This window comes from Triticum dicoccoides, chromosome 1B, assembly GCF_002162155.2.
Source record: "Triticum dicoccoides isolate Atlit2015 ecotype Zavitan chromosome 1B, WEW_v2.0, whole genome shotgun sequence".
Lineage (NCBI taxonomy): Eukaryota > Viridiplantae > Streptophyta > Magnoliopsida > Poales > Poaceae > Triticum > Triticum dicoccoides.
This window is the reverse complement of record NC_041381.1, coordinates 256,721,369-256,736,393: the sequence shown is the minus strand read 5'-3', so window position 1 is coordinate 256,736,393 and position 15,025 is coordinate 256,721,369. Positions and strand designations below refer to the sequence as shown.

At 44.3% G+C, this 15,025-nt stretch overlaps 1 non-coding gene across 1 annotated transcript; it reads left to right on the top strand.

Annotated features, from left to right (window-relative positions):
* The first annotated feature begins 7,918 nt into the window (after positions 1 to 7,918).
* LOC119351519 lies at positions 7,919 to 8,022 on the top strand. The gene has a single exon (XR_005170003.1). It is a non-coding gene; the product is annotated as a small nucleolar RNA R71 (small nucleolar RNA).
* Positions 8,023 to 15,025: the final 7,003 nt, after the last annotated feature.

Sequence of the window (15,025 nt, the reverse complement as noted above, 5' to 3'; positions counted from 1 at the left end):
ACACCCTCTCCACCCCACCCTCCTCCGTCCGCCGCCGTTCGCCACCCCATCCACCGCCGTCCTCCTCCACCATTCCGGAGCTGATACCCCGATGCCGCCGTCCATTACAGGAGATCGACCTCTCTCATCCATGGCTTTGGACCGGGATCCTTGCATCCCGTCCTCTCGCTTCATCCCCATCGTCGTCCACCTTGCCAACGCCGCTCCTATGACCGTCTCGTCCACTGTGCCCTGCCGCCACCGTCTACCCTCCTAGAGCCATGCCGCCGACAGCCATCGCTACCGCAGCACCGTCAAATTCTCAGCAGATGCGTACACGGTGCCGCACCAGAGGCGGTACTCTTTCGTATCTGCTCAACTTATTTATCGCAGTAAGAAAATAGATCGCCACTTCTTTACTCCGATTTCTTGTCATGGTTGCGAAGTTGCCTTTGTCCGGTTTGCACCTTCAGATCCGCCATGGCACGCTCAACACTATACTCCCAATGCTTATGGTTTTCCCCTTTTATATTCCACACTAGTTAAATCATAGTAGACTAAATTTCAAAATTGGGTCAGTCGATTTTTCAGAGCTCGCCAGAGTTCGCTGGTGGGAACGAAGGGGCTCGGGTGGTTGTGGGGCCTCGCCGGACAAAGAAAACTCAACGCGGGTGGGGGTTGGGGCGGGAGTGGGGTGGGGGTGGCGGAGGAACACAGGCGGTGGGGGCCGGTCGTCCGGCCGGCGGCCCTTGCGGTGTTCTGTATTGGAAGAATCAGAGACGAGGAAGAAGATGGGTTAGGAGACGTAGGATCTTCGCCTGAAATGGTCGAGAGACAGCTGGGAGTTGCATTCTTAATGCGCTCTGGTTCATCATGTGTGGGCACTGCGCAACCAACATTTTATTATCCAAAATATGCTTGCTCTTCTTTACCATGTTCCTCATCCGTTCTTCTTTAATATGCACTCTCTCCGTTCCTAAATACAAGTCTTTGTATAGATTCCACCATGGACTACATATGGAGCAAAATGAGTGAATCTACACTCTAAAATGTATCTGGATACATCTATATGTGATCCATGGTGGAAATCTCTACCAAGACTTATATTTTGGAACGGAGGGAGTATGATAGTAGTACAGTATGTTCCTTGTACTGAAGATGAGCAGGGACATTTGCAGTGTAGAGGTCTATACGGTCGGTTGTGATGGACACTTTGAGCCTCTTTGATTCGTAGGATTTTGTAAACATAGGAATAGGATTTGTAGTGACCTTCCCACTTGAATCCTATAAGAATAGCAAGGAAATGCGGGGAGCTGTGTCGCCTTTGAGAGTTACACTGATAGTAACAGTACCGCACCTTCAGTTGAAGAGAACTGGTATACGAAGCCTTTCTAGTCGTACCGGCAGTACTAGCACATATATTCCAGCAAGTTCCACTTTGCTGATTTTACTCTGATGCTTACGGTTTTCCCCGTTATATCAACACTATGATCTGTGTAGCTGTTTTGTGTCGCACTAGCAGCAGTCCACTCTTGAAGCTAAACACTGCAATGACTTATACAAAATTGGCCCCAAGGCATTGAGTGCCATTCTAGATGCAATGAAACTCATACGCTCCCCACCTGTTGACTCTTGTTCAGAATATGATCCTAATGACTCTTGTTCAAAATTGCCACATATAGAGAGACATCATGGAATTGCATTTCTTTGGGCGCTGTGATTCATCATGAGTGGGCAACCAACATTTATGCAATGAAGTGGAACCTCAAGAATATGCTTCCTCTTCTGTTCTTTAACATGTTCCTCTTGGTTTATTCTATATTTAGTATGTACAGTATGTTCCTTGTCAGGAAGGGGCGCAAGGACAACTGCAGTCAACAGCTGATAGAGCTGGCCTGTACGTGATCGATAGGCTTTCAATTACTAGCGGCAATACAGCACTGTATTTTCAAGCCAATTCCACTTTCCCAATTTATATATCGTGGTTATGGTGTACCCCTGTTATGTACACTATGATCTCCCTAGTTGCTGTCTGCTTTTGTTATCATGGTTTGGCAATAAACTCTCTATACAGTATATTATGAACCGATCATCTGCCAACTATCCTTACTTCTGGAGCCTATTTTTTGTGTACTTGTGCCAGATTATATAAATGCACACACCATATTACAGCACACATGAGCTCTCGCATCTGAATCCAGTGATAGCACACAAGTGTTTACAGGGGCGCTCCTATATTAGAATATCATCTGCATTACAAAGATAATCTCACAACTATTTATGTTTTCATGGTTCTCAGATATTATACGCAATTACAGTGAATATCAGAATCCGCGCATCAGAAGAATATTATGGAACACTGCAATGACTTACAAAATTGGCACCAAGGCACTGAGTGCCATTCTAGATGCAATGAAACTCATACGCTCCCCACCTATTGATTCTTGTTCAGAATATCGTCCTAATGACTATTCTAACCTCGTGGAGTCAAAGGCAGATGGCCTGTCCTGTTCACCCATCAAGGTGCCTGTTCTAATTTGGCAAGGTTTTATTGATTGCGCGTATCTTGCATATGTTGTCTTGCATTTCTTCTACTTTGTTGCACTGCCATCTGCTTAGTTTACTCATCATATAACTCGAGATGCCATGCCCGTCCATTATCAATACATATTCCATCTGTCATCATACCATGTGTTTTCCACTCAAATGCTGTTCTTGTGCATCAGACATCAAAAAGGAATAGGGTGATTGCCGAACCTGAAGGAGCACCAGCAAAGTCCTTGAAAAACGTAGTGGTGCCGGAGAAATCAGACGGCGCCCCACTTATATTGGTTGTACAACCAGTGACACAAAACGTAGGACCGACTCCAGCAGACTGTACCCATGCTTCACTGGCCACAGTACCTGCCCCACCACACAGGACCTGCACTCTAGCAAAAGGTATACCGATTTCATTTGCCATAGCACCAGCCGTACCACAGAAAAATCCCACTCCAGCAAAAAGTACAACAAGTCCACCGGCCGAAGACCTATCCCAACTGCAGAGGCAGCCAATTCCTGCAGATTGGAACCCCATTCCATTTATTTCCAGTTTAAAAGACAATGCTTTCAATGTTGTTAGGGACTACGTGCATATATTCCCATCATGGGAAGATTATAGTGAAGACAAATACCATTTTCACATCTTCCTGTCCAACTTACGTGTAAGTGCTATTATTCATGTTTATTATTTTTCCTGTTTTCTGCTGATTGTACACATCATTGATTGTTGTAACTAGGCGAGGGTCAATCTGGATAGTCATGACGAGCAAAGCTTGCTTGTGCTTTTCAAGGAAGCATTGCAGCAGTATCGCTGTTACCTGAGGAAATCACACTTGGATGGCAAGTCTATAAACGAATTTCCAGTGAAGTCTCCTGTGCTAAATTTAGAAGACATTGAATGGAAAAACCTTGTTATGCACTGGTCTCTTTCCTAGGATGAGGTACTGTCTATGAAATCACATGACAATTTGAACTTCTACTTTTCCGCATGTGCCTTACAGATCTTTTTTGCAGGAAATCTGCTCAAAGAAGAATTCCGGTTTGAAAAGAACGACAGGATATCGCAAATGCTGCCCGCTGCATTACTCTTGTTAGTACCTGTTGTCCTGTATCACTGTACTTGCATACATACCTGGTTCATTATGTCACAGCAGTATGCATGACAGCTTGCTTATCAATTGTTCGCTCCGAATTATCTGATCTGTATGAATGGTTACATTAGTGTAGAATATATCGAATGACAATGAATTTTTTAGCTCTGCATTGTTCTTGTAAGTACATGCTGTCCTTTATCAGTGTACTTATATTGACAGGTAGTTGTTCATGTACCATCACTCTGCAGCTTCTTTTCCTTTGCCTTCCATTTTCTACACATCAGATCTATATTTACTCTTACCATAAGGTTGTAATCAATTGTAAGTGTAGCAGGATTTTTACGCCCCAAACTACGAGTGTCGTGTTCTCCTCAGGGACTAGGCGACAGCAACTATATTCGGCTAAAGCATGGTAATACAATTCAGATGAAGGGAACAGAAAATAAACCTAAACTATCAAGATTGTCGCCAATGAAAATGCGAACAAGCAAAGGTAGATACAGATTTTACTAACTTTCTTTTTGGTATTTTTGTAATACTTGAGAAATTAAGATACTAACACAAGCTAACATCAATGACAAGAGAAGTAAAAAGGACATGAATATAACACACACATATGTGTATATATCACAAGAACAATAAACTGGACACTAATCATCAGCAAGTACAGAATATATATGACATATATAGCTAGATCTCATATATTCGAAATGAGGGACACAATGTAACAGTACAAACTATCACTGGTCAACAAAATAAGTAAGAAACACACATGTCTTCGGACTGAACAAGTGTCATCATCACACAACAATCACTCACTCACACACACACATATTTATATAACACTCATACTAGAGTAAACACATGGACTATAAACTGGAACAAATTAGATGAACACACACATACACAAATACGAATATGATACTACATGATACTGTTCTAATACTCTCAGATGAACAAAATAAGTACTACTAATCAAGCACAAATCTGAAACTGACCAAGTTTCAAGCACAACTCAAATCTGAACATTACAAGGCATTACACATCTCAGCTTATAGAAATTCAGAGAATATAGAGAGGATAAAAGAGAGATAGCAGCAGTTTATGGTTCAGATTAGGAGCAGCAGGGGCGTTTGAGAAAAGGTGCAGCAAGAAAGAGGAGCAGCGGCAGTTTTGGGGAGAAGTAATAGCAGCAGCAGTTGGTTCAGATAAGGAGCAGCAGCCTGTAACAGAGGCGTGAGGAGAAGGGAGCAGCAGCAGTTATGGTTCAGGCAGGAAGACGAGGAGACAGCAGCAGGAGGTCAAGGGGAAAAAGAAGAAGTAGTGGGGGCGTGGAGAGAAGAGCAACATCATGAGTTAGGAGAAGTAGAGCAGCAAAACGGGGGCGCCCTCACGTGGATGACCAGACGCCTGTGCTCCCCTTTGTCTGGTTGGTCGCGCGAGGTACGGCGGTGGCTGGAGATGGTGGAGGGATGGCGCAGTGAAGGTGGAGATGGATCGATGATGGTGGATGCTGGTGATGGCGCGGTGGCGCGGCTGCGATGGATGAATGGTGTAGGGGGAGGAGAGTGGTGGCGCGAGCTGGTGCTGGTGGTGATGGTGATGTGGTGGGAGCGCGATGGCATGGGTGGAGGTGCTGCGGGGTTGTGGAGCAGGTGGAGGTGCTGGGTGGCGCGCCGCCACGCCGGCCTGGCCGCGGCGGTGGCCGGAGGTGGAAGAAGGAGGCGGGGGAAAGAGGGGATGGAGATGCCAGGCACGAAAGGGGATTAGCTCTCGCTAGGGATTTTGACCCCTCCTCTGATCTGCCACTTTGCAATTTTGGCCCTTATCCTTTTCTTCTTTCTTCATAAGAAGGTCCCTTTCTTCTTTAACTTGTCCCATGGAGCATCATTTCTTCACACACAAGTCCCTCTGTCTTTCTTCTTCCTTTTCACTTGACTGGTTCTCTTAGCCACTAGTCCAGATCTTGAAGTTTATAGTGCCTTTGCGCACTTTTTCTGCAAAAGAAACACAATGACTAGTAAATGATACTTTATATGATTTTCATGCAAATATTCAATATTTCACAGCAAGAATTGATGGTCATATCTCAATAAATAATATATTTCTATGCCAAAATTGTATATATGAAATGTGCTTATCAAGTTCCCCCACACTTAAACTTTTGCTTGTCCTCAAGCAAAGGCACATGACAAGAGCAAGAATGTGAACAGTGAGCTGACTAGAGAATACCAAGTGAAGTAGATCTCTAAACAGTGCATGCTTTGGACTTAGCTAGTGAAAATTAATGGTTAGGGGTGCTTCAAAGTGGTAGGATACTAGTAAGCATGACCATTTTAAACTTTTACAATGATAAAAGAGGATCAACAAGTTCAAATGATGACTGCGCCAAATGGTTCCTAAAGAGAGCATGATCCCGAGAACAAAAAAAACTGGAATTAAATCTCATATTTGCAGAAATATGACTTTGTGGTTGAACCACTTATTATATTTTAAGGAAGTAATGATAATATTTTATCAGTCTCACCAAAGGAACATACCACGGATCCCGAGAACATGGTATACACCTGGCTCGACCAATTATTAGTTTTTTTAGTTTGTTTGTCTCCCCAAAGGAACATACCACCGATCCCGAGAACATGGTATACACCTGGTTCGACAATTATATTTTTATTATTATTAATTACTGCCCAAGCTAACCCGATTTCACATGCCATCAATCCTAGGAACATGACATGCTACTGTAGGTAGCCAGACTTATTTATTCATTAGTACTTATCTTAAATGAACAATGCATAAGAACAAAAACAGGAATCATCACTTCTCCATGTCTGGTTCACATGCTACCGATCCAGGGAACATAGCATGCTAATCCATAGTGGTTAGGTGATTGCTCTCAATGGGAAGACACTTGGCACAAATTCAGCATCTAAACGTGGTGATCTAGGTGTATCATAGTAAATGCAGAAAATGACGAAGTTTTCTAGTGTACTAGGGATTTGAGCACTCAAAACTAGTAGTTCTCACTAATTTTAGCAAAGCATGCATGGTGTAGATCACTAGTTTACAAGGCATTCAAAAATCAAGTTCACAAATTCAAATCAAGCACAATGCCAAAGGTGAGATTCAGCTTGACAACAAGTAATAACTGGCTCAAGCAACCCAACTAGCAATTGAATTCAGCATGTATTTATGATATTCAGAATGGGTCATGAAACAACTCACCGGGCTTAATGAAGTAGCACTCGCTTGATCACCTCACCAACTGCAGCTCTTCTCCTTTCCTTCCTCATGGATGCTCCAGCTTCACTCTTCTTCGTGTGTGCCCCATTGCTTCTCCTCATCGCCATGCTTTGAGTCCACCAGGATCCCATGGGATGTCATCTCAAACTTGGTCAGCCCACAATGAATGGTACACAAGCGTAAACCTGAAAGAACACTCAACAAACAAGCCAATACAAATGATAGGGACAATGCCCTCTAAGTCATCAACAGAGTATCCTATCACATAAGCATATCTAAGCATATGACAAATAGATATCATCAATAGACCGCATGGTGCATAGGCAGTATCCATGACATGGCATATCTTGTCAAGAAAGCTGAGATCATACCTGAGATAGTTAGGAAGAACCTTCAGGACTACCTGAATTGAAGATACCAAGTGAGGTGTGCTTGTAGAAATTTCCACTGGACTCATGTCAACACGTGAAATAGTAGAGCTTGGCTCCTTGACATCTGAATCCACCTCATCATAATCAATCATGTAGCTCTCCATCTCAGGCTCAAGTGTTGAGGAATCAATGTAGCTGACATCATCGAAGGAGAACTTCTCCATATCTGGCTCTACCAGCACATGCTCAATATGAACTAAAGGTGACTCCTCAATATCAAAAGCAACTAACTGCAGCTCCGGCTCATCCATGGAAGAATCATCACAATGCAAAACTGAATCTCCAACACTAGTATCCATGTGATTTGTAGCGCGTGTGTCAACTAGAATGGTGTCATCATCGTCAAAGATAATCCATGCAAGCGCAATCTTGTCACACTGAGATAGAGGTTCAGGATTTTGTGTAAGAATTGGCGGCTGAGGTGTAGTGATTTGTTGCAAGCAAACCAATGAATCAGAGGTGGGCTTATCATTGTACCACTGAAGTTGGTGGAAAGCTATGCTCTCAATCAGCAGAAAAGCATCATCAAGTGTCTTGTTTGTAATAGCTCCGCCCGCTGCCATATCGACGTAAGCTTGAGTGTCCCAAGTCAATCTTCTATAGAATATCTGCAGCTCTAACCATCTCTCGAGCCCGTGGTTAGGACATCTCCTGAATAAAGCCTTGTATCTCTCCCAAGCATCATACAAGCTCTCGCCTTCACGCTGAACGAAGCTGAGGATCTCATCTCGAATTGCGGACTGCTTGTGTACTGGGAAATATTTATCCAAGAAAGCTTGTGATATCTCGTTCCAACTGAATGATCTTGATGGCAAGGATCGATACCAAGCACGAGCATCATCCCGCAGAGAGAATGAGAACAACATGCACTTGATAGCATCTTGAGGAACTCCATGGTACTTTACTGTATCTGAATACTCCATGACTCGGAGCAAGTGCTCGTAAGGATCTTCATTAGGCAACCCTCCAAACTGATGTTGTTGAACCAAAGCAATAAGACCAGGCTTCCGCTCAAAATTCTCTACCTCAATAGTTGGCCAAACTGGTCCTGTGATATAACATTGACTACTTGGCATCCAAAGATCACGAAGCAATGCCATATCTTAACCAAGTGTAACTATAGAACAACCTGCAAAGATTTATGATTCCCTACACACATTCATAAACAGTAAACACTAGTCAGAAGGTATCCTAATAAGCCAAAGCAACAATGGGGGAAAATAGAAGAAAAACACTGAAGATGAAATACACGACGAATTGAACAAGGAACTAAAGTAAACCTAGTCTATAGCCTAACACAATCGCTCGACGCTAGTCCCCGGCAACGGCGCCAAAATAATCAGTTGTAAGTGTAGCGGGATTTTTACGCCCCAAACTACGAGTGTCGTGTTCTCCTCAGGGACTAGGCGACGGCAACTATATTCGGATAAAGCATGGTAATACAATTCAGATGAAGGGAACAGAAAATAAACCTAAACTATCAAGATTGTCGCCAATGAAAATGCGGACAAGCAAAGGTAGATACAGATTTTACTAACTTTCTTTTTGGTATTTTTGTAATACTTGAGAAATTAAGATACAAACACAAGCTAACATCAATGACAAGAGAAGTAAAAAGGACATGAACATAACACACACATATGTGTATATATCACAAGAACAATAAACTGGACACTAATCATCAGCAAGTACAGAATATATATGACATATATAGCTAGATCTCATACATTCGAAATGAGGGACACAATGTAATAGTACAAACTGTCACTGGTCAACAAAATAAGTAAGAAACACACATGTCTTCGGACTGAACAAGTGTCATCATCACACAACAATCACTCACTCACACACACACATTTATATAACACTCGTACTAGAGTAAACACATGGACTACAAACTGGAACAAATTAGATGAACACACACATACACAAATACGAATATGATACTACAGGATACTGTTCTAATACTCTCAGATGAACAAAATAAGTACTACTAATCAAGCACAAATCTGAAACTGACCAAGTTTCACGCACAATTCAAATCTGAACATTACAAGGCATTACACATCTCAACTTATAGAAATTTAGAGAATATAGAGAGGATAAAAGAGAGATAGCAGCAGTTTATGGTTCAGATTAGGAGCAGCAGGGGCATTTGAGAAAAGGTGCAGCAAGAAAGAGGAGCAGCGACAGTTTTGGGGAGAAGTAATAGCAGCCAGCAGTTGGTTCAGATAAGGAGCAGCAGCCTGTAACAGAGGCGTGAGGAGAAGGGAGCAGCAACAGTTATGGTTCAGGGAGGAAGACGAGGAGATAGCAGCAGGAGGTCAAGGGGAAAAAGAAGAAGTAGTGGGGGCATGGAGAGAAGAGCAACATCATGAGTTAGGAGAAGTAGAGCAGCAAAACGGGGGCGCCCTCACGCGGATGACCAGACACCTATGCTCCCCTTTGTCTGGTTGGTCGCGCGAGGTACGGCGGTGGCTGGAGATGGTGGAGGGATGGCGCAGTGAAGGTGGAGATGGATCGATGATGGTGGATGCTGGTGATGGCGCGGTGGCGCGGCTACGATGGATGAATGGTGTAGGGGGAGGAGAGTGGTGGCGCGCGGTGGTGCTGGTGGTGATGGTGATGTGGTGGGAGCGCGATGGCACGGGTGGAGGTGTTGCGGGGTTGTGGAGCAGGTGGAGGTGCTGGGTGGCGCGCCGCCACGCCGGCCTGGCCGCGGCGGCGGCCGGAGGTGGAAGAAGGAGGCGGGGGAAAGAGGGGATGGAGATGCAGGCACGAAAGGGGATTAGCTCTTGCTAGGGATTTTGACCCCTCCTCTGATCTGCCACTTTGCAATTTTGGCCCTTCTCCTTTTCTTCTTTCTTCATAAGAAGGTCCCTTTCTTCTTTAACTTGTCCCATGGAGCATCGTTTCTTCACACAGAAGTCCCTCTGTCTTTTTTCTTCCTTTTCACTTGACTGGTTCTCTTAGCCACTAGTCCAGATCTTGAAGTTTATAGTGCCTTTGCGCACTTTTCTGCAAAAGAAACACAATGACTAGTAAATGATACTTTATATGATTTTCATGCAAATATTCAATATTTCACAGCAAGAATTGATGGTCATATCTCAATAAATAATATATTTCTATGCCAAAATTGTATATATGAAATGTGCTTATCAGGTTGGTACTGAAGAAGTTTAGCTGTGCATTGCTCTTGGCTGTGCCTTTTGCTTGTATTGCTGCACATACATTTATAGCTATTTGGTTATGTAGCATCACTCTTCATCTTATCTTAGATATTCTCCATTTTTTGTATATTATCACATCTATATTACTCTTAACAAAATGTAGAATAAAGACAATGCTTATGAAGAAGATTCTGTGGTAAACTTCTTGAATTGCCCCCCCCCCCATCAACATGGACAAGGGCTTTATAGAGCCTGTCTTCACCAGTAATGTAAGTTTGTCCTTCTCAAGCCTTCAAACTTTGTTGTGTATATTTTGTTAGGCATGACTGCAATAGTTGTTTATTTTTGGTGTTTGCATCAAATTGCATGTTTAAAGTTTATTATGTAGTTCATAAACAAAAGTTTGTCCTTCTCAATTTAATTTTTCAGTTGTACAACCAAGTTCCTTCTTCATACCATGTAAATTAAACTATACAGAGGAAGTGATCTTCTTTTGCACTGCATGTATGCTTCTATTCTTCATCCGTAATCCAGTGGTGTTGTGAACCTACCCACTACATCACAATGTCATATTCTGCAATGTCTTATTTATGAACAATGTCATATCATTCTACTATTATTTAAACCGTCTCTTTATTTGCCAATCTGAAATTCGATAAATTAACAGCACACTAATCATTGATACTTATGAGTTCTTGATCTGTAATCCAGTGGTGTCGTCAAAATGCCAACTCCTTCACAATGTCATTTCCTGCCATGTCTTGACCTGAACAATACCATATTGTGTTAATGAAATTTTAAACTATGTCACTTTATTCGTCAGTAAGAAATGTGATGAATTATCAGCACTGATACTTTTATGTGCAAAACCTGTCATCTATCTGCTTGTTTATCTTTCAGAGTGAGGAAGATATAAGTGTTGATCAAGCACAGTCTCATCATCTTGCTCAGCTGCCTGCGCTACAGCTCCCCAGCAGGTCTAACCTTTCTTGAACTCTATTGAAGTGTTGTCGGTTTTGTATATTATTTTGTCGGCGTGTTTATTTGCACTGTTGGCGATCTTTGATGCCCGGTGTATGTAATATGCTGTCTGCTTGTGCTTTATTATCATAGTGGCGAGCTTTGATGCCCAGTGGATGTAATATGTCGTAATTTCTTTATTGTATAGTCTAGGTTTTTTCTTATTCACGATGCTGCAGTTATTTTACTGTATATATATCCTGTCTTCGCGGTAAACCGGCTAAGAGAGTTCCGGACTAGGGGGTGTCCGGATAGCCGAACTATCATCATCGGCCGGACTCCAAGACTATGAAGATAGAAGATTGAAGACTTCGTCCCGTGTCCGGATGGGACTTTCCTTGGCATGGAAGGCAAGCTTGGCGATACTGATATGTAGATCTCCTACCATTGTAACCGACTTTGTGTAACCTAGCCCTCTCCGATGTCTATATAAACCGGATGGCTTTAGTCTTTAGGACAAACAACAATCATACCATAGGCTAGCTTCTAGGGTTTACCCTCCTTGATCTCGTGGTAGATCCACTCTTGTAACACACATCATCAATATTAATCAAGCATGACGTAGGGTTTTACCTCCATCAAGAGGGCCCGAACCTGGGTAAAACATCGTGTCCCTTGTCTCCTGTTACCATCCGCCTAGACGCACAGTTCGGGACCCCCTACCCGAGATCCGCCGGTTTTGACACTGACGTTGGTGCTTTCATTGAGAGTTCCTCTGCGCCGTCACCATCAGGAAGGATGCCTTTTCCCGTCTTTAAAGACGGCACCGTCGTTAAGGGAGCTTTGGCCGCTGGCCAAACTATCCGGCTAGGCAGTTTTCTTATGACCGCCGATTCAGCCACCGCTCCGACAATGACCTCTCAAGTCATTAAAAGCGATCTTCACGTCAGCTCGGAATTCGCCGAGCAGCTAGATCCGATTGAGCTCTCCTCCGTAAACGAGCTCTTAGATCGCATCGCCGCCCTGGGAGTCGCTACCGACTACGATCAGATTGGGCTTAAAACCGATCTGAGAGAAATCAACTCTCCCCAGGTTACCCACCACGTTGTCGTGGTAGAGGAAGAATGTGGCGACTCTTCTTCTATGATAAAAACCAACTATGTCCGGATTCCCGCGGAGGGACGAACGCTAATCAAATACTGAACCTAAAGTCAGGCATCGGACCAAATTTGTGGGAAAGCGTCCAGCAAACCAAGCTTCCGAATCAGGAAATTTCGTGGCCTTTGAGCCTCAGATTGGACGGGGTTCCGAACTTGATTCCGCCCGCCCACCCAAACATAAGCGATCTATCTCAAATACGTCAAGAGCCTGATGAAATAGTACATCATTACTGGGCCAGATTCCTCCTGGTTATGGACAGGATAAAGGACTGCCGTGAAGAAAGCTTGATTTCAATCTTCTGCAACAATTGCACGGACAAGGGAATCATAAACGCCATCAGTCGTCGCGAAGTTACACGCTTCGCCAACCTAGCGAACATTGTACAAAAATACTGCATGATGGAAAGTGCCTGGAAAACCGAAACTAGGTTTTGGGACAATCCGGCCCTGAATACAACCCCAGTCTGAAATAAAAGGGTGCGTCATACTCAAGCACCTGGGTTAAAAAACAAAAAGAAAAAACCCCATAAAGGGTACGGAACCGTACTGGAGGGATGGCTCAACGAACCCTGCAAAATCCACAGTACGGAGGGAGCCACTCCAACACATAGCCTTCGAGCATGTCGGATATTACGGCAGGTGGCCAAAAGTGGCAAAGGCTTTTTTGCCCCGGGCAACCAGCCCAGCAGCACCAGTACGGTATTAACAGTCTTCGAGACTTTCACATCAAATAACATGCGGAAACGAACAATCCGCAGTCTTGCCGAAGTCTACCAAGTAGCAACAACAAATCCATGGAGCGACACGGCTATCACCTTCAATGCCAGCGATGAACCTAAATTCAGAATAGCTAGAGCACCAGCCGCATTGGTCCTCAGTCCGATAGTGGACGGCTTTCGTCTTACCAAGGTACTCATGGATGGCGGCAGCGGATTAAACCTCATCTACGAGGAAACCTTCAAAAAATGGAAATTGACTGGAGCCGCATTGAGCGAAGCAGCACAACCTTCAGGGGAATAATCCCTAGTCGAGAAGTACGCTGCACAGGAAAAATCACACTAGATCTAGTGTTCGTCTCGCCGGAAAATTATAGGTCCGAAGAGGTCACGTTCCAAGTGGCCCCATTCGGCAGCGGATATCACGCTTTGTTAGGGCGAGAGGCATTCACAATCTTCCAAGCTATACCCCATTACGGGTACATGAAGCTCAAAATGCCCGGACCCAATGGAATAATCACTCTCGCCAGTGATCCAGATACAGCACTCCGCGCTGAAAATAAGACAGCCGCACTGGCCCTAGAGGCATTATCCGAAGCCCTAGCGGCAGAGGAATTAACTGCGCTGCGCTCCACGGCGGATAAGGATGATGTGATACTCGACAGGAGTTCCAAGTCCACCTCTTTCAAACCAGCAGACGAAATAGTCAAATTTCAGGTCCATCCAACGGACCCCACAAAGACGACATCCATTGGGGCACAATTAAATCCTGATGTAGAAGCCGCACTACGAGAATTCCTTCGGGAAAATTGGGACATTTTTGCCTGGCACCCTTCAGACATGCCAGGAATCCCACGCAGGCTGGCAGAGCACAGCCTAAATATCCTAAAAGGATTCAAGCCAGTCAAACAAGCTCTTGGGCGATTTTCCGAATCCAAAAGACAGGCAATGGGAGACGAGCTAGCCAAGCTCTTAGAAGCCGAATTCATCAGAGATATCAAACATCCGGACTGGCTAGCCAACCTAGTAATGGTACCAAAAAAGGACAAATCCTGGCGCCCCTGCGTCGATTTCAAGGACCTTAACAAGGCCTGTCCAAAGGACCCTTTCCCTCTCACTCGCATCGACCAAATCATCGATGCTACCGCAGGGCACGATTCATTGTGCTTCCTCGACGCATACTCCGGATACCATCAAATCAAGATGGCGGAAAAAGACCTGGCCGCAACGGCTTTCATTACTCCATATGGGCCATTCTGCTTCAACACAATGCCCTTCGGACTCAAAAACGCCGGCGCAACATATCAGCGCATGATTCAGACATTTTTGGCTACCCAGATAGGCAAAACAGTAGAGGCATACGTAGACGATGTGGTCGTCAAGACCAAACACGTCGAAACCCTAGTAGACGACTTGAGGGTGACATTTGACAACCTCCGAGCATATGACATTAAGCTCAAACCGGAAAAATGCGTCTTCGGTGTACCAGCCGGAAAGCTTTTGGGCTTCATTGTATCTGGTAGAGGAATTGAAGCAAACCCAGCCAAGATCCGAGCTCTGTCACAATTGGATATCCCAAAAGACCTCAAGCAAATACAAAAACTAACGGGGTGCGTAGCGGCCCTAAGCCGCTTCATCTTCCGTCTGGGAGAAAAGGCTCTGCCCCTCTATCGCCTCCTCCGGCGCACCGAACACTTAGAATGGACGGATGCCGCCACAGCGGACTCG